The 15,078-nt window shown below is 39.5% G+C and overlaps 1 long non-coding RNA gene across 1 annotated transcript in view; it reads right to left on the bottom strand.

Annotated features, from left to right (window-relative positions):
• Positions 1-12,946: 12,946 nt before the first annotated feature.
• The window catches only part of LOC140708063 (uncharacterized), a 24,390-nt gene continuing 22,258 nt past the window's right edge, over positions 12,947-15,078 (bottom strand). The window contains exon 3 of the long non-coding RNA XR_012088199.2: positions 12,947-15,069. This is a non-coding gene — a long non-coding RNA (uncharacterized LOC140708063). The remainder of the gene's footprint in view (positions 15,070-15,078) is intronic.

Raw genomic sequence — 15,078 nt, 5'->3', positions numbered from 1 at the left:
AGTCTGGTAGGGTGACCCAGTGTTCACTGGCTGGAGATGGGCTATAAGTAAGACAGCTTTGGACTTGCCCATGTCAGGGCAGGAGAGGAGGTTGGGAGAGACCTCTGGATCCTGACCCACATGTCTGCACTATGGTAGGCCCCTCTGAAGGAATTGGGGAGTTACAGTTGTTTTAACATTTAAACTGTAACTACCCAATTCCTTGTAGGCTCAGTTAAACCCATTACATGTGTCCCTTTTCTTTATTCTGGGAATAGGTGGGGCAATGTGTGATGATTGTCCAAACCAGTCTCCCAAGTAATTCATCCAATTTCTTTTTTCTTCCTGCACTTTTCTCCACACTCATTTTGCCTTGAACAATCATGTTTTCCTCTCCATTTTTGTTTCTCATCACATAACTGAAATGTTCTAGGATTTCTTCTAGAATGTTATATTCATGATTTTTTGATCCATATTGATTTGCCTTAGTACCTCATCATAACCCTATCAATCCAAGAGACTCTTAACAACTTGTGTTAAATCCACCATATAATTGCCTGTATTAAGGTCCAAGTGTCCATGCAATACAGTAGAGACAAGTTCCACATTCCTGAACACCACCTTGTTTCCTTTAGAAACCAGACATGTTCTTCATCACAAAACATGAGCCACACACCTAACAGTAAAGATGGAACAGGTGTGGAGCAAATATTTCGGTTCATTTTACAAACCACAGCATGGCTAGAATAATTATGAAGAAAGTGCAGCAGATCCTCCAGTTAACACTGAGTCTTTGTTTGGAGTATATACTGTATTTACAGATTAAATAAATATAAGATGTCAGATCTTTAAAAGCATTTATTTCTTCATTTTTTATCCTGCTCCACCTGTCCTGTTGAGCAAAATTGTGGCAAACCTTTGGCTGTGTTAATTTGCTGCAAGAAATACCACAGAACGTTCCGGGTTATAGATACGTGTAACACCATGCAGAACTATTCATCCGTGGAACTGATGTTCTGGGGAAATTAGAGTGTGTGTGTATATATATATATACACACACACTCTAATTTCCCCAGAACATCAGTTCCACGGATGAATATATATGTAGTATACACACACACATTTTGAACGAGCAGAAGCCTCTTGTGCCTGCACAACTGTCTTCATAGTAGCTGATTTCTGGTTTTGGTTCACTGAAATCAGCTACTATAAAGACAGTTGTGCAGGCACAAGAGGCTTCTGCTCGTTCAAAATGGTAGTCCTAAGCATTTGGACAGGGTAGTCCTAAGCAAGGTTCCAACATCTATAGGCTGGAAGGGTATAGATTCTCCACAGCATCTGCTAGCCAGGTGTCAGCTCTGCTGGCCCTCAGCCATCTTGGCTAGTTAAGACTGTACCTTTGTTCCACATATCACAGGTTCACAGAGCTACAAAAGAGGGATGCCTTTATCAGCCTACTCCTAATCTGTGCTATTCCCACCTATGTTCATTATTCTCCATTTTAGGTAAAAATGTGGAATAGAAATTAATTAAATCAATTCCTGTTCCCACATTTATTGATGCCTTTAATGGGAAAAATGTACTGAAACCATGTTTGAATATATTTTTATGAATTGATATTTTTTGCCATGACTAAAAAAATCAAATTCAGAAAATATTTTTGATGTTATGCCTTACTCTAAGTGGGACAGTTCCACGTTATTTGATCAGTTTTTATTTATATTTAATATTTCTACCTTGACTTTTGCAAAACAGCTTTGAGGCTGCCTGCGATATGGAAATTTACATAAAAACAAACAATAAAAAGAGAAATAATTGATAGTGGAAGATAAGACTGATAATAAAAAAATTTAAAAAGGTGAAAGGGATGGCAAGCAAGATAAAAATTTAAAATTGGCTTCTATACTGTATTTTACGCAGGCAGTTTGTTGAAGAGATGTGCTATTAGTCACTTATTTTGCTCCTGTGTTTTTACTGCAGACTTCATGTTGTACAGAGAACCTCACAACATTCAGATCGAATCCAAATCTTACTGCTTAAAGTGGCATCCGGAGCAATAACGACAGCAGCTGGTGGGAACCAAATGTTGGTGTTCCCACATTTTTTGCTGATTATTTAAGACAAATTACCTTATGTTCTTGTCATTCAACTGTTAGAGTAAGAACGAGCAGATGGATAATCAATCCCAAAATGCCCTTCAGGATCTACGAACAGCTGTGTATGGTCAGTGCTAGTAAACCCATCTCAAGGAAATGTGGATGGGGAAAATATACTGGGTGGGAGTGTGGTAATTTACTCAGAATGCTACAATGAGACAGCCAGTCAGCAAACATTTCTTAAGGAGTGAACTTTCCAGAATACTCTCAGGGGGCAATTATACTATAATTCTGTAGCCCTTTAGTGTTTAATACCACTAATACCAACAGGATCCCTTTTGTTTCAGAAAAATCTCTCTAGTAATATTCATGTTAAATTGTTCTGGTTTGAACAATAAATTACAGATAAAATAACTGTACTGTACAACACCATCCTAGCACACATTTTATTGTTTCCAGATGCTGTCTTGGCATTGCCCTCCTACCCGGAATAACCACGCGAGACCAAGTGTGTGCATAAAACTTGGGCCACGCTTTATTGAAGTCCATTCTATTATCATAAACATTGTCACTCCTTAGCAAAAAGGGGGGTCCTGCTTTAGTGCCGATTCAGGTTAGCTCTTGATTATCACGTGACCATTTAACAGCCAGCTGGCCGCGCTCACAACAAAGAAAGGGGGTCAGCCAACGTGGCCTCCCACTTAAATATGCCCTGCTCAGCCCATGCCCCTCACCTGTTCTCAGGCGAGTCTTATAGCCTTGTGTGGCATCCAAGAGGCTGGCAAAGGCAACGCCTCCTGGGGGATCACTTTGGGCCCCCTCCTGGATCCCTTCGGGCCCCCTCCCAGCATTAGCAATTGAACCAATTCTGATTATTTTTCTCCTACTACTACATCTTTGTATGAATGATATTTTCCTATAACAGCTCAAGGGCACAGTTTACATTTAGGAGATAAAAAGGAGCCCACTTCTGCTTTTTTGACAGTTTTGGAAACTTCCTCTCAAAACACAAAGAAGGATGAAGGAATTTGGACTCTGATGTCATAGTGAAGCAGAAACCCTCTGTTGAACTCATTTGCTTTTTTCGTAGAAATATGGGCCCTCATTCATATCGGGTGAAGCCTTTTTGGAGTTACATTTAATTTCAATGCTCTGTTGGCATTTCAAAAGCATATTTTTTATTGAACTGCATCTCTACTTTTGGGTCAGGCTTGCAGAAGGGGAAATGGAACATATGAAGCCTCAGTATTTTAAACAGATGAGATTGCCTTTCATATAACAATGGATTAAGGATTTGCACTGGATCACCAGGCTATCAGCATGAGTTAAATGAGGACATCCATGAGAGCATCTGGTTATCCTCTTCAATTTTTAGACTTCTCCTCAACAATCAGAGGTTTAATGTACACTGGACACTTTCCCCCCATTTAATGAACCTGAAACATCTCAACCATCATTTCATTTTCCTCCTCTTTTTCCATTTTATTTTATCTGTACTCTTTTTCTTATTTATCACTGAGCACCAAAATAAAACACCACAGCTGTATTAAAAGCGGTATGCATCCAGAATGCTATGTCACAGCATAAATGAGGCTTTGCAAACTCTGATTCTCATCTTTATTACAGTCTCTTGCCAGCAGATATATTCAAATATTATTATATATATTAGTATAACACAAAAATACAATTAAAATATATAGCCTATTACAATATGACTAAATTTTATAGAATCTCTGTAGTTTCACAGGACTGAGGAGATGGTGGCCAATACACACCATTACTAAACGTCTAGCATTGCTTTAATCGGTGGAAGGAGGGAACAGTGACACTTCATTGCTGCCACACAAAACTTCGCCACTGCTTTAGTTATATCAGCTTTCTTGTCCGAGAGTAAGAGCAGAACATAAAATTCTCTGGAGCTCCCTTGAAACTGATGCAGTATGGGCTGGAGGAGATACTTCCAAATATCTCAATAGAAGGAGCACTTTAAAAGGATATGATCAGCACTTTCAATCTTCACCTCATTGCAAGGGCACGCTCGATCACGGCTGGCAAACCCTGATATCTGCCTTCTAGTAGTCTAAATAGAAGTACATTAAATCTAGCTGACTTAAAAGCTTTCCTAAATTTGGGGATTGTTATTTCAAATAGATAATCGGGCATTCTAAATGTACTGTTCCTAAATATACTAAGTTTGTCCTTAGCTCCTGCTAAATGTTCTTGGAGCTCGACAAACTCTGTAAATCTACACTTGATATTTGCTGAGGGACAGAAGCTACACAAAACTGGGCATGTAGCCCTATATCCGAAGGTTGAAAACCTGGACAACCAACAAAACTTCAGCCAACCAGTTAAACTTCACCATGAAGACACCTAATGATGTTTCCTAGAAAGCAATATATTTACTTCTTCTCCATCCACCATTGTCCTACTGGCCAGGTGCTAGTTAGCCAGTTCATAGAAACCAAAGAAAAAACTGTTACAAAGTTCTGAATTTCTGACCAGTTTTCTTTAGCTGCCCAGCAGAAGTGCAGGGATTCACAAAGCTGAATAGCTTCAAGTTCCCCAGAGTAGATCATCCTTTTTTCTCATCAACTGGCATTTATTTATTTATTTATTTATTTATTTATTTATTTATTTATTTATTTATTTGATTTATACCCCGCCTATCTGGCCCACCGGACCACTCTAGGCGGCTTCCAATATAAAATCAGATAATAAAAACATAGACAAATACATAATAATCAAACAGCAACAGCAGTAAAATAAAGAAGGAAAAGTAAGAGAGAAATCAAGAATTGGCTGGAGGGAAGGCCTGGATAAATAACCATGTTTTTAGTTGGGTTTTAAAGGTGCCCACCGTGGGGGCTGCGTGAATCTCCGGAGGGAGATTGTTCCAGAGGCGAGAAGCCACCGCCGAGAAGGCCCGGTTTCGTGTTTTCTCCTTCCGGGCCTCTCTCGGCATCAGGCTCCTCAGCCTCACCTCCTGATTCGTGCGGGTGATCCGGGTAGACCTTGGTGGGAGGAGGCATTCCGCCAAATATGGAGGTCCTAAACCATTTAGGGCCTTATAAGTAAGCATTAAAACTTTGAAGTTGACACGGAAACAGATGGGCAGCCAATGCAATGCGGCCAGCATTGGAGAGATGTGTTGGTATTTCCTCACTCCTCTAAGGAGCCTGGCCGCTGCATTCTGCACCACCTGAAGTTTCTGTGTCAGCCTCAAAGGCAGCCCCACGTAGAGTGCGTTACGGTGATCTAATCTTGAGATTACGAGTGCATGCACCAAGGTAGTGAGTGCCCCCGTATTGAGATAGGGTCGCAACCTGGCAATCCGCTGAAGATGGATTGTCTGAGACATTTGAAGTATAAAGAGTGAAAACATTTCACTTACTCACAAATGAACAAATCAAACAGCAAACTGGCAAGACATGACTGCTGCTCAACAATGGGCCTTGGCAGACTCACTGACTGCTTCCAACAGACAAAAGAGAGTGAAAGAGCTCTCAGCAGAGAGGTGGAGCTCTCTTTGAATCCAGAGGCAGGGGATGAATGATGGGTATAGATTGACAGACACCCCAGTCCAGAAAGGTCCCTCCCAGTCAGACCTATTAGAGGCAGCATGCGAGGTTGCAAAAGCTCCAACAAAACCTCTCAAGGATTGCACCATGAAGAAAATAAAAGACGTGTGCCAAGAGTGTCAAATGAGGGAACAACTAAAAGTTCCTACTTGGTCTCACAACTTATAAACTAGCCAAGAAAATTAATAATATGTGGATCAGAACAGATCAGAAGTAACTCAGAGCAATGCTCTGCCCCAGGGCAATGGAGAGTTGGCTTCTAAAGCTTGCTGCTGACTGTTTCACTGTCCCAGGGGAAGAATCCTGTCTCTTCTTTAGCCCTGCTAAAAGGGTCAATAGCTTACCACCCAAGAAGCAGGCAAGTGAGGGTGCTGCTCCAGTTTTGCATTGCTGGTATTTATTTTATGAATGTTAGCTACCTTGGGCATCCATGAAATAGAAAATGGGGGGGGGGGGGGTAATTGGAAAAATTAGATACATCAAGGTATCACAGTTAGCAGGTAGTCATTTTTTTGCAACACCTGAAGTTACTTTTAAATCTGTTTCTAAAGATAATTTGAAAGCTGCTAATCTCCAGGAGCTGCCTTCATAGGAATTTATGTAAGGGCAATGAGAAGCTTTTAACTGCTTCACATAGAATACAGATAGGCTTAAAAATATTATGAGAAGCATTTCTTGAGAAACAATAGGTAGTTTAAAAATACTTGACCTATTTAGCTTCTCTGATCTGTTCTTCCTGTTACTATGCCAGGGGCATTCAGCAGGCACTGGATCTCAGTGGCATTTCTAAGAGGGGTGGCAGGCTTCTTTAATAGATAACTTTGCCTTCGTATGCAAGAAATGTAAGGTTACAGCCACTTGAAGGATCCAAAATAATATACACACATCCAGGTTAGATTAATATATCGGAATACACATAAAAGTTTTTTTTAAAAAAACCACAACAAATATATACAAATTTGTACAAATATTCTTAAGGTTTGAGCAGGATCGAGGACCAAATGAACCTAATAAAAGTAAATATGTTTTAACAGCTTTAATTGATTGCACTGCCTTTCCATTAATGCAATTTTATCACTTGATGAACAAGTAAAAAGAAAACTTAAATGAGGTATTTAAATAAATCCAAGTACATAACAAATAAAACTGAGGATGTGAAATATAAACTGAGAACAAAGAACAGTTAGTTCCAAATAGTTCCGAGACCCTGACTTGCCGAGAAGATCAGCATTCCACAGTGTTGCTGTGACAAGCTCAACTTTTCTCCACCCCCATGCTTCCTGAATAGGTGTCTGAAGAATAAGTCATATTTTGGAAACCACATGGGCATATATGGCTCACATACACCTGGGGCAGGGGTTGGACCTATGGACCCCTGAGCTGAGGTAAACTATGATCCACCCCTATAGAGGAAGGTTGGTTTGCCATTCTGGACAAAAGTAGTCTTCACCTTTAAGCTGCCTGAATCCAACCCCAGTGCCTCAAACTGCCACACGAATTGAGCCCTATTTAGTTCCTGCTAGAGAACTACAGCCGCAACCAATCCATTACCGCTGAACTGATATTATACAAGCATATTTCTTGCCCCCATTCCTTCGTTGTTCCCAGTCATTGAGCTGCCATGAAGGTCAGCATTTCAGAACATGTGTCTGGAGAACACACATTCTCAGTAGTGCACAAACACCCACATTTCCAAACCTCTCTTTTGCTTGGTAAATATACACAATGTATTTAATTATTTTGCCTGGCCTGAGGTGGATATTACTCATCCCTAGAATGATGCATCAAAATATGACTGTAAGGGATTTAGAATCCCTGTGAGGGGCATTAACCTTTTTCACATGCTCATGCTAAGAGTTAATATTAATCACATGAATGGCTGAAACTCTATTCCTGAAATATATAAAACAATATGTCTTGCATCTTGTCCTCCATTACAAGATTATAACTGCAGATTCCTTTTTGCCATAGTAAACTGGGGTGCTAAGCTATAACCCTGATGTATGTTTCACATCTGCTACAAACTACGATCAGTGACAGTTTAGGCATGTTATCATTTCTAAGCATTAGTTCCATGCCTGCAGTTATAGCCAAAATCCTATTGCTGGCATAGAGTAAGTAGTGTCACTTTTGGCACATATTCTGCTGCATGGAGATGGCTGGATAGTTAAATGGCTTAGGTATCTGCCTGTGGAGCCAATGGTGGGAGTTTAATTCCCCACTCTGCTTCCTCTGAGTGGAGCCAGCCTGTGTGGCCTTGGACAAGCTGCACAGTCCCAGGGCACCCTCAGAAGAAGGAAATGGTAAACCACTTCTGAGTATTTTCTGCCTGAAAAACCATGAAAAAGTTCACCATCAGTCAGAATTGACTTGACGACTCATGATTATTATTATTTTCCTGCATGTTACAAAATCAGACAGTATCTGTTGCCTACCAAGTCACACAACTCCGTACACAGCAGGTAATGTCTATACTGACTTTGTAACTTGCAGCAACACCAAAAATTATGTCATTTAAGCTTCACCAGCAGTAGTATTTTGGCTTATGTATATAATAATGCTAGTGTGTCTTACTGAGTTCTTTTAAGGATTGTTAAGTTGCCTTACCAAGCTGTTTTAAGGATTGTTAAGGACTGTTGTGCAGCAACATAAAAGCTCCAAAGTGACTATGCTGTAAGCATATATAAAAATAAAACCAATTTTACTCTGCATTATTCTTTGGTTTACCCAAGGAATAAATTCAGTTCTATAGGAAACTTTAAAGGAAAAAAAACTTCATGTGAACTTGTATGTTAGTTTTATCTCTTGGCAGATTTTCTAGAATACAAGCCATTGACAACATTCATCCACAAAATATATTTTGCCTAAAGAAGAGAAAAGAGAGAGAGCACTCTTTTTCTCCTATTGTTATCTCACTGAAATCAGTGATATGTATTCCCACTTAAACACTGGAAATATTTTAAGCTAAATTCAGTTATTAGTCCCAACTAAAGTAGGCCCTTTGAATGCATGATGTGTGTAATGGCAACACTTAGGTAACTCCCATTGATTCAGTGGATGTACTCTAATTGGGACTAACAATTGGATTTATCATTGTAATGAATGTGTAATTTCTCTGATAAAAATAGATAATCAAAAACTGATCATGAAAATTAAATCTGAATTGTATGAGTAGGTTTGCATAATCATGAACCATGACATCAGGAAGCATAATATCAGCAATAATAATATATTTTGGATAAGACCAAGGTCTTATTTTGATATTCAGTTTCATACATGATTAGAATAACTCAAAGAAACAAGGTGATACACTGGCTGGTCCCTTGTGCTTTCCTATTCCTACCCTTCACCCTTCATATATTAATATTCAGCTAGGAAGTGGGGAGCTGGATCTACGCACAGGGGCTCTTTGTGAGATTTAAAATAATCTTACAAGGTTAAATCACCTGGAGAGTGTACATAAGCAAAGGACTCTCTATTAAGGACTCTTACCTCAAGATCTGGAGAGCAGCAGAGCCAGATAACAAGAACATGTTTCCTCACACAGTTATAATTGCATAAAGGAACTGAAGCCTATATTATGTTGTTCTGTGTAGTTACAGTGCTTCTAAGCTATGGTGACCCTATGAATTAGTGATCTGATCATTAGCAGTCCTGTTTAGTTTCATTCTTGCAATTTAAACCTCTGAGTTTCTTTATTGAGTCAAGGCATCTGATATTTGGTCTTCCTCTTTTCCTGCTGTCTTCAGCCTTTCCAGATTCTTGTATTTTTCAGTGATTTTTGCCTTCAAATGATAACGCTTCTCGTGAAGGTGACACCATAGACAACAGGAATGACACTCAAGCTGACTCTTGTTAGCACTGTGCAGAAAAAGGCAATAGTATACTGTATCTGAATAAATTATACCTGTCAAACTTTATGATGAAACAATTCAAATGAGGACCAAAATAGTCCACTTAATCAAAGCCAATAAAAGTTCTCTTTTTTTGACTGGATTTCGCAGAAAAACCCACTCAGCATTGTGAGTGATTTGAATCACCTTGTGAGTGATTTCAATGGGTGGAAAGGCTTTAAAATCCCATTTTCTCCACCTCTGGGAATTTCTGTCAAAAAAAGAGAAATTTGTCTGGATTCTTCATTTAATGCGGAACATAATGGTCATTGGAGAAGCCCTCTTAGATTTTTCAGTACCTTGGACAAATTTCTCCAGACCAAATTGGGATCTATTCCCAAAACCCAATGGCCATGAGGCTGAATCAGGGGATTGGTGCATAGCCCTAGTATTTCATGTAACTGCTCATGCTGTTCATATATATGCAATGGGAAAATCAGTACACCTCTACTATTTGAAACCTCTGAAGATGAAAAATGCAACATCAGTCACAATGGACATTCAAAGCTGGCTTCTTTCTAGTAAAAGAATAAGGGCAGAATAGTCACTGTAGGCTTTGGCTTGTTCTAAAATGCTAGAAGAGGGGTGATCGATGTCCATCTTGTTGCCCACGTGTAGCCCCAGGCAGCTGTGATGTCAACCAACAGCTTTCTACACATCCCCAAAACCTACGGTTTTGAGGGGATCAAAATTAATTCAAGAAGTCCCCTTGTGAATTCTATGGAACAGAGGAATGCCCTGGTTTGGGAGGCCTCAGGACTTTTGCCTCCACTACACTTATTTATTTATTTTTAAGTTGACCATTTGGAGTGCAGGGGGCTTTTTCAGTTTTAATTTAAACCCAATTTTTGTAAGAAATGAATGATGGAATTGGTAGTTGTAGTAGTAAATATCCTCCAAGATCAAGTCATGGGTGCGTGTGCAGCTCCTGGGTGTCGTATATTCCCCCATGCCTGAGCTAAAGAGATTAGCTCTGTCTGAATTACACTGCTTTATCATTCTCATATCATTTCCATTATCATACCTCCACCTCAAGGAATCCTGTAATTTGTTATTTGGTGAGGTATCTAGAATATTTGCTGGAATCCTCTGGTACATTCTTCTGTACTACAGTTACCCTGCCAGTCCACATTACAGAGCTTAACTGATTTAATCCTCAAACCATTTTTCATTTTCCTTCTCACTCTGATTCTCTCATTCACTTCCTCCCTCTCTCCCCCTTTCGCTCTCTCACTATCTCAATACATGTACTGTAAAAATAGCTGGGTTGCACAGAAGAGAAGCCCATGTTTTTCCAGCAGAAATGGAGTGATGCTAGGAAGTCAGAAGTGATTGTTTAATCGCTGGTTCTCCATGTGTGTTCTGTGCCATCTAGTCAGAACTCTCTCTCTCTTTCCCTCCCTCCCTCCCTCCCCTCTCTCTCTCTCACACACACACACAGAGGTCTGAATGTGTCTGAGCACATTTGAACCCCATACTCTAGAGCAGGGGTTCCCAATCCCCGGTCCATGGCCCAGTGCCAGTCTGTGGCCTGGCCCGTACCGAGCAGATCTCCCACCCCCCACACACTCCTGCCCCCCAGCCCCTTTGCACATGTGTGTGAGTGTACATGCGTGGATACACACTAATGCCACCCCACCCCTTCATAAGTGTGCATAAGTGTTCCCCAAGTGCCCCTGCCCTTCACGCATGCACACGAGCATGAGTGCACCTGTGTGTGCGCGAGCAAGCGCCTGTTCCTTTGCACATGCGCATTAGCACGGGGGTGTGCCCCACCTTCCCAACTGGTCCGTGGAGTTAAATAGGTTGGGGACCGCTGCTCTAGATTCTTAGTCCTGGGCTGGTTCGTAGCCCAATTCAAAAGAAGCTGAAAATATTTGGACTGAAACTAAAGGCTTCCTGCGCTTAAGGAATCTCAAGAATTGCTACCTCCTATCTAGTAACTAAATCAGTTGTACTGCAGGCTACACACAGATTTTCATTAAAATGAATGACCTTTCCAACAAAACAACCCTGAGACACACACCCTCAGAGTTCCCTTACTATGCATGTCAAGTTTCAAGTGTTTATGTGTCCACTATGGAGCCATAGTGGAGAATTTCTCATACACAGACCCCTTCCCCCTCTCTCTCATGATAAAGCTAAACCATGAGTCTTGTAATCCATTTCAAAAGTGACCTAAGCTAGTTGCCATCATCATATCTAGTTGTACTGAAGTACAGACATTAAATATGCTGCAGTGAGGAATGTCTGCCCATTCACAATCTCTATTCTTATTTTCTTGTGTGTATCTTAATTTCTTTGTACATGGAGAATTTTACAGGGATTTCAGTAGGTTCAGGCAGCAATTTAAGCCAGCTTTTTAATAACTTTTTAGTGCAGTGGTTCTTAACCAAGGGTGCGAGGAAGCATTTTTAGTCGTGTGTGTGATAACTATTGTTTTCTTAACTTCTAGATTTATAATATCAAATTTAAAGTGGTCTCTATATAAATTTGACTCTACTGTACTATGTACTCATGGTTGATGTGAGTACATATGTACTGGCAAACACTATGCCCAGATGCTACAATGATATGATCTCCACTACTAGCCACCCTACTGCTGTTACTGAGCATACACTTGCCAGTACCATGAGAAATTGCTCAAAATTTGCACTTTGTTATGCACAAAAGTGAACGAAGCAGGCCAACAGACAAATGCTAATTTTCTTTGTTTTCAGTAAGAATTATAATTAATTATAATTAAAATGAGTAATTAAAATCATGTGTGACTATTATTTTATTATTTGTAGTAACCCATGCCACGTTGAAAAGATGGCAGTGGACAGATGAATATGTCACTTGTACAACAGAGAAAGACGGTACGCAATGACCACAATGCATTTTATGTTTCAAGGTATTTTCAAACTCCAATCTCAAACCATCGAACTTGTTAGAACATTTCAACAATAAGCATGGTGGTGAAGCTGCAGGATATACACATAGCATCTTGAAGTCTAACAAGGCATGATTTAATACCAGCAGTACTATCACAAAATGTGACTTTGCGGCAGTTCAGAAGCCTTTGTTAGAAGATACTTATCAAGTGTGTATGTCTGTGTGCTGTGGGGAGAAAGCCTAATATAATAGCTGAGGAATTGGTAAAACTATGTGCATTGGAAATGTCAAAAATTGTATTAGGTTCTGAAGCACATAAGAAAATTCAGCAGATTCCACTATCAATTGACATGATTCAATTGAGCATTCAAGATATCAGTCAGGTTATTTTCCTGCAAGTAGTATAAGATACTAAAGCTAGTCTTCTGAAAGTGAGTATTCAGTTGGACCAGTCAACTGATGTAGATACAGTGGTGCCTCGACTTATGAATGTCCTGAGTTGCGACCAATTTTTCGTGTGTTTTTAGTGGGGGGGGGGGTTTCGGCTGGAACGGATTAATTGCGTTTTTGATGGGTCTTGCAGTGTGTTTTTTAGTCCTTGCTGGAATGGGTTTGTTTGTTTCTTGGGGTGGTGGGTTATGTTTCTGTGTGTTGATGGCTCTTGCAGCATGTTTTTAGTGTGTTTTTTAGTGGGGGGGATGTCTCTTTTATTTTAAAAGGTGTTTGGTTTAAAATAAGTTTTAGACTCGAAACTCTCCCCCTTTGTCTTCTCTCTCTCTATCCTCTCTCTTTTTGCGCCTAAAAGCACAAACCTTTGTCTTTTAGGGGTCTGTGTACCCCAGTGATGGCCTTCTTTCTTTCCTCTTTTCCCCATTGTTCCCTCCCTCCTTTCTTTCCTGCCCTTTTTTTAACCTGTCATTTTAGGGGTTTTTTTAAAAAAAGTTTCCCCCTAGTGGATGGATTAACCCCTTTTGCATTAGTTCCTATGGGAACTAATGCTTTGACTTGCAACCGGCACCTTGAGATACAACCACAAAATGGCTGGTACGGATTAATCACTTTTCAATGCATTCCTATGGGAAATGGTGCTTTGAGTTATGACCAACTTGAATTACAACCATCTTCCGGAACGGATTAAGTTCGTAACTCAAGGGACCACTGTAATTGCAGTCAGCTATTAGTATTTGTGTGATACATAAAGAAAAAAGATATTTTGGAAGAATTTTTATTTTGTGAGCAACTGGAGTTGATGGCAACAGGAACTGATGTTTTCAACTTCATTAAATACTTTTTTGGGGGGGGGGACATCAAATACAAATGGATGCAATAGGCTCAGTTTGCACCGATGGTACCCCTGCAATGTTAAGCAAAAATTCCAGATTTCTTGCATAAATGGAAAAAGAAGTACTGCAAACTACAACAGCACATTGCATGTTGCACCGTCATGCACTTGCATTAAAAACTTTGTCAGAGAAGTTAAAGCAGCACTTAGCTGCGGCAGTAAATGTAGTAAATTATATCTGAGGATAATATATTTTATGCTTTTAAAAAAATACTGGGCTTCTTTATCACACTGACAGGAGGTGGCTCTCTAAGGAATGTATGCTAAGCAGAGTTTTTGAAATGTGTGAGGAAATTATTTAGTTTCTTACTAACCAAAATTGTAATTTAGTTAAAGACTTTGAAAGAAGAGATGCAATGCTTTGACTGGACTACTTAGCAGATATATTCACTCACCTGAATGAATTACTATTCATTTGAAGGATATGATAAGAACATAATAACGGCTACTGAAAAATTATCTGCTTTTAAACTAAAAATTTGGATACATCGAATTTAAAATGGTAATTTTGCAAACTTTCCCTTGCTTGAAATTGAAGTGGAAAATGATAAAATTACAATGTTTCCTGAACTTGTAATACATTTGAGTGCATCTTTTCAGGGATATTTTTCCATGGGAGATATTGGCGAGGAGCAGAGATGGATACTGGATCCATTTCTTTTTTATTTTAATTCTATAGACAATGATCATTTAATAAAAGACAAAAACTGGACTTAAAACAATTCTGGTGTGCTCCGTTAGAACCATTTCCGCAACTGGTGAAGGCAGCATTTCAAGCACATCTACCATTTGGTACCACCTATCTGTGTGAAATGGGATTTTCATCACTTTTGCATATAAAAACAAAACCCAGAAATCGCTTAAATGTGAGAGTGTAGCTCTTTCAAAACAGGAACCCCACTTTCAAAATACTATTATGAAGAAACAAAAGCAAATTAGCCACTAAAAGCTGAGACATTGTTTTAATGTTATGTAAATGCATATATGTATCTGTTTTTCAGTAAATAAAGTTTTTTACAATAAATGTAATTTTCCAACAAATACATTGGAACACATTTTTCAAGGGGGTGCGTATATGTATTTTGAGATTCAGTGGAGTGCCAATGACTAAAATGGTTAAGAACCTCTGTTTTAGTGGGAAGACAAAGAACTCACTAATTACACAAAGTGTCTTTTTATAAGCAGTGCGTGAGAAAGAATGAAGAGGGAGTCCTAGAATTCTTCTCTGCTTTGTCTTCAAGAATCCATTTGCAGCAAATACCCTTGTTTGAATTATGCTTCCACCGGTATATTTAGCTTTCCTAAAATGA

The sequence above is a fragment of the Pogona vitticeps genome, chromosome 6 (assembly GCF_051106095.1).
Source record: "Pogona vitticeps strain Pit_001003342236 chromosome 6, PviZW2.1, whole genome shotgun sequence".
Lineage (NCBI taxonomy): Eukaryota > Metazoa > Chordata > Lepidosauria > Squamata > Agamidae > Pogona > Pogona vitticeps.
Note: the sequence above shows the minus strand (reverse complement) of the source record. Positions and strands in the feature narration are given on the sequence as shown.